Source organism: Pteropus alecto, unplaced genomic scaffold, assembly GCF_000325575.1.
Source record: "Pteropus alecto unplaced genomic scaffold, ASM32557v1 scaffold175, whole genome shotgun sequence".
NCBI classification, from domain to species: Eukaryota; Metazoa; Chordata; class Mammalia; order Chiroptera; family Pteropodidae; genus Pteropus; species Pteropus alecto.
Window position 1 is genome coordinate 619,625 of NW_006437739.1, and position 10,564 is coordinate 630,188.

The following is a 10,564-nucleotide window of genomic DNA, read 5'->3' on the forward strand; positions in this document are numbered from 1 at the left end:
GTGAATCGTGTTAAAAGAGTTTAATTTATAAAATTGAGCTGAAACTCAGATATAAAAATAAACTAAAATAATAATAAACTATGCGTTACATAATCTTTTGAAGAGATCATTGACTTGTTAAATCAGGAAACAAGTATCTTATGAGCGTAGTACCCTTTTATATGATTATCACTTGCTTCTTAACTCATTTCATAATTCAAAAGCACGAACAAATTTCTGGCCTGTTCATCATAGACTACACAATCCCAAATATAATGGATCATATAGCTATGCTGTTTTTTGATTCTGCATACTTTACTTTTATTGTCTTGATGACAAATTCCTGAAGGGTAAAATGCTGGATTAGATTTACCTAATTTATATAATCCCCAGGTTACTCACTTAATCACTTCTACTAATAGAAGAATTGTTTTATCAAAAAATTTTGAGACTAAGGTAAAAAAGTTCTTATTATGTAAAACATTCTTACATATTCATTATTACTACCGATAATTTTTTTAAAATCATGCTATGGCCATGCCACCCTGAACGAGCCAATCTCCTCTGATCTCGGAAGTTAAGCAGGGTCAGGCCTGGTTACTACTTGGATGGGAGACCACCTAGGAAGACTAGGTGCTGTAGGTGTTAAAAAAAAAAATCTTACATGTAAGCTGATAAGGAAAATAAAGGGAAAAAGACAAAGCAAAAAAAAAAAAAAGCTTATACAGAAATATTACATACAAACTTTTTCTTGCATATTTGTTAAAAAGCAAGTATAATGAGATACCAAATTACAATATTTACTGAAAAAGAGATGCACTGCAACTTTATTGAAGAATTGGAGTATGTTTCTGAATGTGAACAAATAAAATAAGAAAATTACTTAGTAGAAGTTAATCCTGATAGCTAATTATTTACTGAAATAGTCCACCAACATATAGCACACACATGCGCAATAACGAAGACTGGTAAAGTGCAGTCTGCATACTACACTAACCATTATTTTTATTGTCAAGCTCAGTTTCAGTTATCTTAAGATTGGTAATTAATTGGATATCTCAGAATGCAGAATATCTGTATATGATTATTTAGCAAAATCCTGGATGCGACAATAGCACTAGCCACATAACCTGAATTTCCCAGCAAGCTGAAAATAGTGGTCACTAGCATCACTGAGTAGGCGATTATGTGCTAGAAGGAAAGAAAGGGCTAAAAGGTTTTCCTTTTGTCGTCTTATCTGTGTTCAAACTATAGCATATATTTAAAATTATCACGATGTTTGCCAACTTACAAGTTATTTTTTGATAGACTTTTCAAACCCAGAGCCCTATTTTTGTTATGGAATACAGACGTATCAGCACTACTGTTTATGTGAACTGCGTTTTGGCCTTGAGGAGAAATTTTCCTGTGATTCATTATACCAACTGCCACCATCAGACTACTGTAAGTACTAACTCTCATCATTTCAAAGTTGGTCAGCCATAGCCAAATGTAGAAAGCTGAAATTTTCAACTGTATAAAAGTGAATTTATGTTACAAAGCAATTTTTGTCTGAAACTCCTTAGTGTGAAATATGAATGCAATTTTCAAAATATAGAAGAATCCATAGAAAATAAAAGAAGACAATAATATACCCCTCCTTTCATTTTGTTGTACTAGCTGGCACGATCAAGACTGGTACATTAAGTGGATGTTTAACACATGGAGATTTTTCTTTCTTTGAACACTGAAAGGATGATATCAGCATAAATTGAACTGAATAAATGTAACTTCAAGATATAAAATTCTTATTCATATATGTTAAATTAATTTGTAAAATTATCTCAGAATATTATTTAAATCTTCATGTAGGTTTTTGTTTGTTCTCTTCAGATTTTTAAAAGGCATTGAGTTTAGAAAAAAACTGTGGTAAAATTCAAAGTATCCATTAAATAGTGTTAGAATTCGATTCTAAATATTACTGTTTTTCATATTTTTTCTCTAGCTTTCATGATATGATCCTTATGTAATCATAACCAAAGAAAGAGTGGCTAAAGCAACAGCATCACAATGAAAGCTTCAGGCTAATAGTTATCCATTTCATGCTGTATTATCATTTGGGAGATAATATTAGCTCCTCACAAAATCCTTTTCCAATTTTTCCTTTTATTAGTAGATATTTTAAGAGGAAAAAATCTGTCAATTCAGTAATCCTCTATTTTTATTCTACTTGGGGTGACAATAGGAGGAGGTCCTTGCCTATTTGTTTGGAACAGACTTTCACGTAGAATGTTCCTATCAAATGTTAATAAATGGTACTATTAAAAATGTTACACATTAAACTATGTTTATTAATAAGTTAAATACAATTTTAAAAGACTTCTGAGAATGTAAAACAGGTTAGCCACGTGAGGAAGTATTCTGGCAGTTTTTCAAATATATAAACATGGTGTTACAACATGATTCAGTAATTCTATTCTGAGGCATATACCCAAGAGAAATGAAAAGTTAATGCTTATATAAGGACTTGTACATGAATGTTCACAGCAGCATTATTTCTATGAGACAAAGAGTGGAAACAACTTAAATGGCCATCAACTAATGAGTGGAGAAATAAAATGTGACATATCTAATACTTGAATATTATTCGACCATAAAATACAATGAAGTATTGATACATGCTATAACATGAATGAACCTTGAAAATATTATGCTAAATAAAAGAAACCAGACACAAAAAGCTGTTTATTATATAATTTTATTTATATGAAATGGATAGAAGAGGCAAATCCAGACAAAAAAAAATGGTTGCCAGACAAATTGATAAATGACAATTCTCTGGGAATAATCTCTTTGAAGGTACTGCAAACCCATTTTGCCTCTTCCAGTAGCTGTTAGGCCCCCGACTTTCACTGTGACTGCAGGCTGTTAGTTTTCAAAGCTACTGTGGATCTGGAAATGAGGGACCTGGGAATAGGGCAAATTAAAATGCAATAAAGCTCAATATTCTTTCTGATATTAAGCTGTTTTTCTTGAATAAGTGATCCCTGAATTGCTGCAAACCTTTAGTTAATTTCTAGAGTTCTGAAAAAGTCTATTCTGACATTTTCACCAGTTTTCTCATTGTTTTTATGTAGGAGAAAATGTTCACAAGTCCTTACCCTGCCATTTTTGCTGGTGTTCTGGGATTTCTTTGGGGATGATGTAAATCTTCTGGAATTAGATAATGGTGATTGTTGCACAACTCTATGAATATACTAAAACACTGAATTATGCAGTTTAAAGAGTTATTATACTATGCGAGTGTTTTAATATAGATTTTAATGTTATTCAGTTATGAAAAGGCCAACAGATAATGATGGCTGCCTTAAAAATATATTTTGTTATACTCACAGATCTCAAAATGAGGGGCATGCCTCATATGGGGGACGCACCAGGAAATACAAGGGTTGGTCAGGAGGCAAAGGGTGGGGGAACTTGTGGACAAGAGCTTTTATTGTGGTTTCTGTGGGAAGGAACCAATAAGGCATGTTAAGCAGGTTTAGGATTAGTTGATTTATTTAATTTCAGTGGACTCTGGGCCATAGAGGCTGTCCCTATTTGTCTAGTACCTGGCTCTGGCGTGATTCAGTCAGGTGGATAATGGCCTGGAGTGTAAGAGTCCAATAAGGGAAGTGGTTGGGGATATGAGCTCTAGACTGTTTTGTTTTGCACTTGAGAGGTGTACTCACAAGCAAGTTGTTTACTATCTCTAGGACCTGACTAATCCTGAGCGGGAGAGTTCCTCCAGGATCGGCGAGGCCTCTGATGTCAAAGCATCAGAATACAGAAAATAAAATGCATGGTTAATACAATTGGCCCTATGATGCTGTGACATCATATCCTTGGTGGAAAGCTGGAGAGAGAAGAATAAGAGAAGGAACTGGGGGGTGGGTAGTCCAGAGACTCCAGGGGTTGACTGATATGAGAGTTGTCTCCATTAATTTTTAGAATGGCAGAGATAGTAGTAACCTCTAACAGATTTCACGTTAAGTATAGAATTTACAGGAGTGCACATTCTGGCTCAGAGTAGGGAGTACAGCAGATAATAGATTAAGCAGACAGTACCCTCAGGAAACATAATAGAATTCCTTATATCACAGGAAGAAATCAGTAAATATTCTGCGTCCAGCTTGACAGCACCTTAGGATAGGCAACCCATGGACATCACTGGGGCAGAGGTTTTAGTGTCCAGGGTAAAGTTTTATCTGTCACAGGAGATAAAGTTACTTCCAATAGGGAGATTTGGGGCTGAGGCTATGTCCCCTGAGGTGATGTTATCTCCAGTAGCAAGCTCCTGACCTGGGATGATATCATCAGAGATGTAGGACTGGGGTATCCTTTCCAAGTGAATACTCACTTGGGTTAATGTGTGTCTTCTTCTTGTGGCTTTATGGTATTATAACAAGGCCGAGCTGCTTGTGTAATTTGAAGGCAACATTCATCCTGGGAGCTTGACTAGTATATATCTTTTAAGTAAAGAAGCTTGGGGGTGCTCAGCTAGCAAAAGTGATGATAGCATCTGTGATATCATTGTAATAGGGCTAGGTGCCAGAACCCAACTGGCACTTACAGCACCAATTAAGGATGGCTAAATGACAGTTTCCACAGTCCAAGTTTTTGCCCAGATGGATGACGACAAGAGTTCTGCTACAAATAGGTTTTAAATCAGATAGCCTGATTTAGGTACATGTTGTTAATTGGGTGTCAGATTCTTTCCCAATTAAATTTTATGTGGCTGAAGTTGGAGCTCCAGCATTAGCCAATAGGCAGGCCATCTAATGTGGCCAGTTACTATGGGCCCTTTGCCTCAGCTGATTTGGTTAGTGGTAGGTAAGCTAGTGAGGTGTTTAGCTTGTAGAGCTTGTATTAGCCAAACACTGGCAGATGGGCCTCATCATTTGCCATATTTGGTTGTATCTGGCTTACTTGGAGGGTTTGTTCTTCCAAACTGCAAACCAATGAAAGCACCCAGATAGATAGTAATGAGAACAATAGTCAACAGAATGGTATGTAGATGCATTCCACACATGTTTTTGGTGGAGGTGGTTGGGTGGATGGAAGTTAAAGGCTCAAATGGGTTCCATATCAAATGATCAGCTGCTTGGTCCAATGACAATAGATGGTTAATGAGTCCCAGGAGATTATGGACCCTCAGTTTGGCCTCTAACCCTTAGGAGATGGGGACAAGATATATAAAATTATAAAGATAAGGGAAATACGATTAAAGGGCCTCATATGTAATGAATCCTTATTTACCCAAAGGCAAAACATACCCCCCTTCATATATAAAAAAGGCAATGGGAAAGTTTGTTTGTTTTTAAGTTGGTATGAAGTCTGAGTCAGCCAAGAGGCCTTGAATTAAGAGACATTAAGGACTGGGGCAAGATAGAGATCTATTTAGAGGTCCACTTGCTGAATGACATTTGTAAAGTTATTTGAGAAAACCATTATGTCTTTCAGTTAAACCCGCTATCTGGGACTCGTCAAGGACATGAACATTCTATTAAATACCTTTTACAAGAGTTTATTGTTATATAATTTATGAAGGAAATAAGTGCCTTGGTTAGTACTAGTAATGTCTGTAACTCCCAAAGGGATGAGCCTTAGTATATGTATAGATATATGATTTTGATTTGTATTTCAGGTATCTGTGACAAAGAAGATTCCCAGAGTTCTTTACCTTGAAGGGGGCAATTCTAAGGCAATGGTTCAATGATTGTAATAAACGTGACAATAAGGCCATATTTTTGACCAGGAAATCCTGGTCAATGTCTGCCTGAAGTGTGGTCAAATGTGTGATCTCTTGGGTCCCATCCTTTATCAGGGACATCCTGGCTGAGGAATGAAAAGTGAAAACATTCCAACGAGCTTCATAAATTATTATCCTTGTCTTCTCTTTTATTTCTGATGTTAGTAATGCGTGTTCTCTCTCTCTTTTCTTAGCCTAGCTAGAGGCTTATCCATTTTATTGATCTTTTCAAAGAACCAGCTTTTTGTTTTGCTTATTTTATCTATTGATTTCTTGTTTTCTTCATCAATTTCTGCTCTACTTATTATTATTTCTTTTCTTTTGCTTACTTTGCATTAGGGTTTTTTTTTTTTTCTAATTTCCTAAGGCAGAAACTTAGATGATTTTAGATTTTATTTTCTAATATATGTTTTCAATGTTATAAATGTCCCTCTAATCACTGCTTTCACTTTATTCCACAAATTTGGATGAATTGTGTTTTCATTTTTATTAGTTCAAAATATTTTTTAATTTATCTTGAGATTTCTTCTTGGACATATGTATTGTTTAATCTCCACATATTTGGAGATTTTCCCATTGTCTTTCTGTTATTTATTTCCAGTTTAATTCCATTGTGGTTTGAGAGCAGACATTGTATGATTCCTATTATTTTAAATTTGTTAAGGTGTGTTTTATGGCTCTGAATACAGTCTATCTTGGTAATGTTCCATGTGAGTTTGAGAAGATTGTGTATTCTGCTGTTGTTGGATGAAGTAGTCCATAGATGCCAATTATATATAGTTGATTGATGGCATTGCTGAGTTCGACTATGTTCTTACTAATTGCTAGATCTGTTCATTTTTTTATTGAGGAGTACTGAATTCTCCAACCATGATAGTGGATTCATCTATTTCTCATTGTACTTCTATTAGTTTTTGCCTCATGTAGTTTGACATTCTGTTGGTAGGGGCCTACATATTAAGGTTTTCTCTTGGAGAATTGACTCTTTGATTATTATAGAGTGCTTTTTTTTTCTCTAATAATTTTCCTTGATTAGAAGTCTGAAATTAATATAGGTACTCCTGATTTTTAAGTATCTTTTTATTTTTCAATTATAGTTGACATACAGCATGCCAGTTTCAGGTGAACAAAACAGTGATCAGACATTTATACATCCAATAAATCTAGCTCCCATCTGACTCCACACACAGTCATCACATTACTATTTTTTAATTTATTTATTTTAATCAGTTTCAAGTACACATAAGAATGGTTAGACATCTATATAGTTCATAAAACAAACCTTCAATTGCTCCCTCCCTCCCTTAACCCTCCACCTAGACAACGTATTAATTCTAATTGCACTCCCTATGCCATGCTCCCTATCCCCGTGACCATCTATCAGCTACAAATTTGTATTTTTATAACCTTTCACTCCATTATCCCAGCCCCCCAAACACTCTTCCCCTCTGTCTGTCACCAAATTGTCCACTATATTTGTGAGTCTGTTTTTGATTGGTTTGTTCTTTTTATTTCTTAGATTCTGCATATAAGAGAAATCATATAGTGTTTATCTTTCTTTGTCTGACTTAAATACATTTTAGGTACATAAGAGCAATATCTCTTTCCATCCCCTTCCTTTTAGTCCGTGTGCGTCTTTTAATCTGAAGTGAGTTTCTTATAGGCAACACGTAGGGGTCTTGTTTTCCTTTCCATTCATCCACTATATCTTTTAGTTGGAGCACTTAATTATTTTCCATTTGAGGTACTTATGGATAGAAACGTAGTTGTTACCATTTCTGTTTTTGATACATGATTTTTCTTTTTAAAGAAGTCGCTCTAACATTTCCTATAATATTGGCTTGGTGGTGATAAATTCCTTTAGCTTATTTTTGTCTGGGAAGCTCTTTATCTGTCCTTCAACTCTAAAAGATAGCTTTGATGGATAAAGTATTCTTGGTTGTAGATCCTGGGCCTTATTTACATCAAATATTTTGTGCAAAACCCTTCTATCTTACAAAGTTTCTTTTGAGAAATCAGTTGCCAGTCTTATGGGTGTTCCCTTGTAGGTAACTATCTGCTTTTCTCTTGCTGCTTTTAAGATTCTGTTTCTATTTAAACTTTGGCATTTTAATTATGTTGTATCTTGGGGTGGTCTTCTTTAGATCCCTGATTTTTGAGATTCATAGTTAGATTTCTTTCTGTCACCACATATTTCACCCCTTCTACATTGTCTACCTACCCCATCCCCTAAACTCTTATGCTCTGGTAACCACTACTCTATAGTCCATGTCCATGAGTCCCTGTTTCTCCTGTATATTATTGCTTTTAGGTTTATATCCCACATATAAGTTATATCATGTGATATTAAACTTTTTCTGTCTGGCTTATTTCGCTTACCATGATTATCTCAAGGTCCATCCATGTTGTCACAAATGGCAGAATTACATCTCTTCTTATGGCTGAATAATTGCATGTATGTACCGCAGCTTCCTTTGCCTCCATGTCCTGGACACCATGAATAATGTTTCTATGAACATAGGCGTGCAAATATCTTTTCAGATATGTGTTTTCAAGTCTTTGGGGTAAATACCCAGTAGAGGGATTACTGGATCATATAATAGGTCAACTCTTAGTTTTTTGAGGAACATCCATAGTGTTTTCCATTGTGGCTATACCAATTTGCAATCCCACCAGCAGTGTATAAGGGTTCCTTTTTTTCTGCATCCTCTCCAACATTTCTTATTACTTCTCCTGTTGATTATAGCTATTCTAACCGGTGTGAGATAGTATCTCATTGTGGTTTTGATTTGCATTTTCTTAATAGCTAGCGATGTTGAGCATCTTTTCAAAAATTTGTTGGACATTCGTATGTCCTGTAGGGAGAAGTATCTGTTCAGGTCTTCTGCCCATTTTTTTGATTGGATCATTTGTTTTTTTGTTGTTATTGAGTTGTCTGAGTTCTTTGTATATTTTGGATATTAGGCCCTGATCCGGGGTGTTGCTTGCAAATATATTTTCCCATTTGGTTGTTTCTCTCTTTACCTTGTTGATGATTTCCTTTGCCGAGCATAAGCTTTTCAGTTTGATGTAGTCCCATTCATTTATTTTAGCTTTTACTTACCCATCTGTTCTTGCATGCTGTCTGCCTTATTCATTAGAGCCTTTAGCGTGTTAATAACAGTTTTAAATTTCCAGTCTGATAACTCCAACATCCCTCAACGTCTGGTTCTGATGTTTGTTCCATCTCTTCAATGTGTGTTTTTTGCCTTTTGGTGCGCTTTGTAAATTTTTTTATTGATAACTGGACATGATGTACGAGATATAAGGAACTTCTATAAATAGGTCTTTACTAATGTGATAGTGAGGTGTGAGGGGAGGGGAACATTCTATATTTCTATGATTAAGTCTCAATATTTTAGTGAACCTGTGCCTCTGAACTGTAAATTTCATAAGTGTTCCCCGGTTTCTTTTCTCTCCTTCCACACAGAAGGTTAAAACTGACTGGAGTTTTGCATTTCCTTTCCCCAATTAGTTAGGCTCTTATTATAACCCACAGGTTAGGATCTGGTTAACTATTTTATCCTGAGGGCAGTCTTTGGTTGTGTTAAGAACAGAGTGCTCTGACATATTTCACAATAGCTCATTTTCCTCTCTCCTTGACATAAGTAGGAAGTGATTTTTCTCAGATATTTAGTATGAGAACTTCTTGGATGTAAATCTCACAATATAAACCTCTTTCTCCTTTAGGTCCCTCTGGAGCTTTTAAGTCTTAAAGTTGCCCACGCTAAGCCTCTAGCAATTCATCAATTTCAGGTCAGGTTTTCCTTCCCTGACCCTTGTTCCCTTTGTGATTTCCACTTGTGAATCTCTGCTTGGATAATCCTTGACTCCCTGTATTTGCCTGTTTATCTCATCTTGAGGTCAGCGGGTCACCCTGTGCCCTACTCTCTATTATGAATCCAAGAAGATTTGTCGATTTTCAGTCTGTTCAGTTATTTACTTGTTGTTAGGATGGAGTGATGACTCTAAGCTTCTTACATGCAGAACCAGAAAATGGAATTCTGATGTTAGTAATTTAAATGATATATGTTTATCATTTAATATATGTTTAGTATGGAGGATTCAGTGGATAGGACTGCAGCATTAAAGTTGTAGTAATCCACCATGAGGTATCATTTATTTTTTCCAGGTACAATAACCTGCAAAATCAGGCTGTCAAATGAAGAAGCAGTGAAGATAATCATTCCTTTAGGTCTTATATAAATTTTAACCTTTACTCTTTAAAGGCCCTGTTTTAACTTATATAAGGCCATGGGCTCCCATTTTATCAAGCCAATGTGTAAATGCCAAAGACTTAATTTAATTTAAATTAATTATTCAATGTGTTAGAGTGTCGATGTCTACTATGGGATATTTTAGGGCAATAGGTATTATGACTATGGAAAATTCAAACGAGGTTATATTTAAAGTTCGTCATACTTATTTTTCATCTATTTCATATTTAGATGCTTTTCTAAGATCATAAGCGGTGTAATGTTTATATTTAGTGGGATCCCAAGATATAACTGTAATGTGAGCTCGAGTATTGATCAAATCTACTAAATTTTGTCAATTGGTATATTTTAGCATATGCTAAAGTTAATTTAGAACCTACGTTATAGAGGCACAAAAACCAATCGGTGCCCCTTTTATTTTTTCATATAAATCCTTTTAGTAAATTTCGAATTTCTAATTGGATTAAATTATGGAACTGTGTATTATATAGCTAGATCAATAAATAGAAAAAAGAAATATAGATAGATAATAGGTGATAGATAAACATATATTTTATTA

General features: G+C 35.0%; 1 pseudogene; it reads left to right on the forward strand.

Moving 5' to 3' along the window:
* The first annotated feature begins 506 nt into the window (after nt 1–506).
* LOC112482031 lies at nt 507–624 on the forward strand (annotated as a pseudogene).
* Nucleotides 625–10,564: the final 9,940 nt, after the last annotated feature.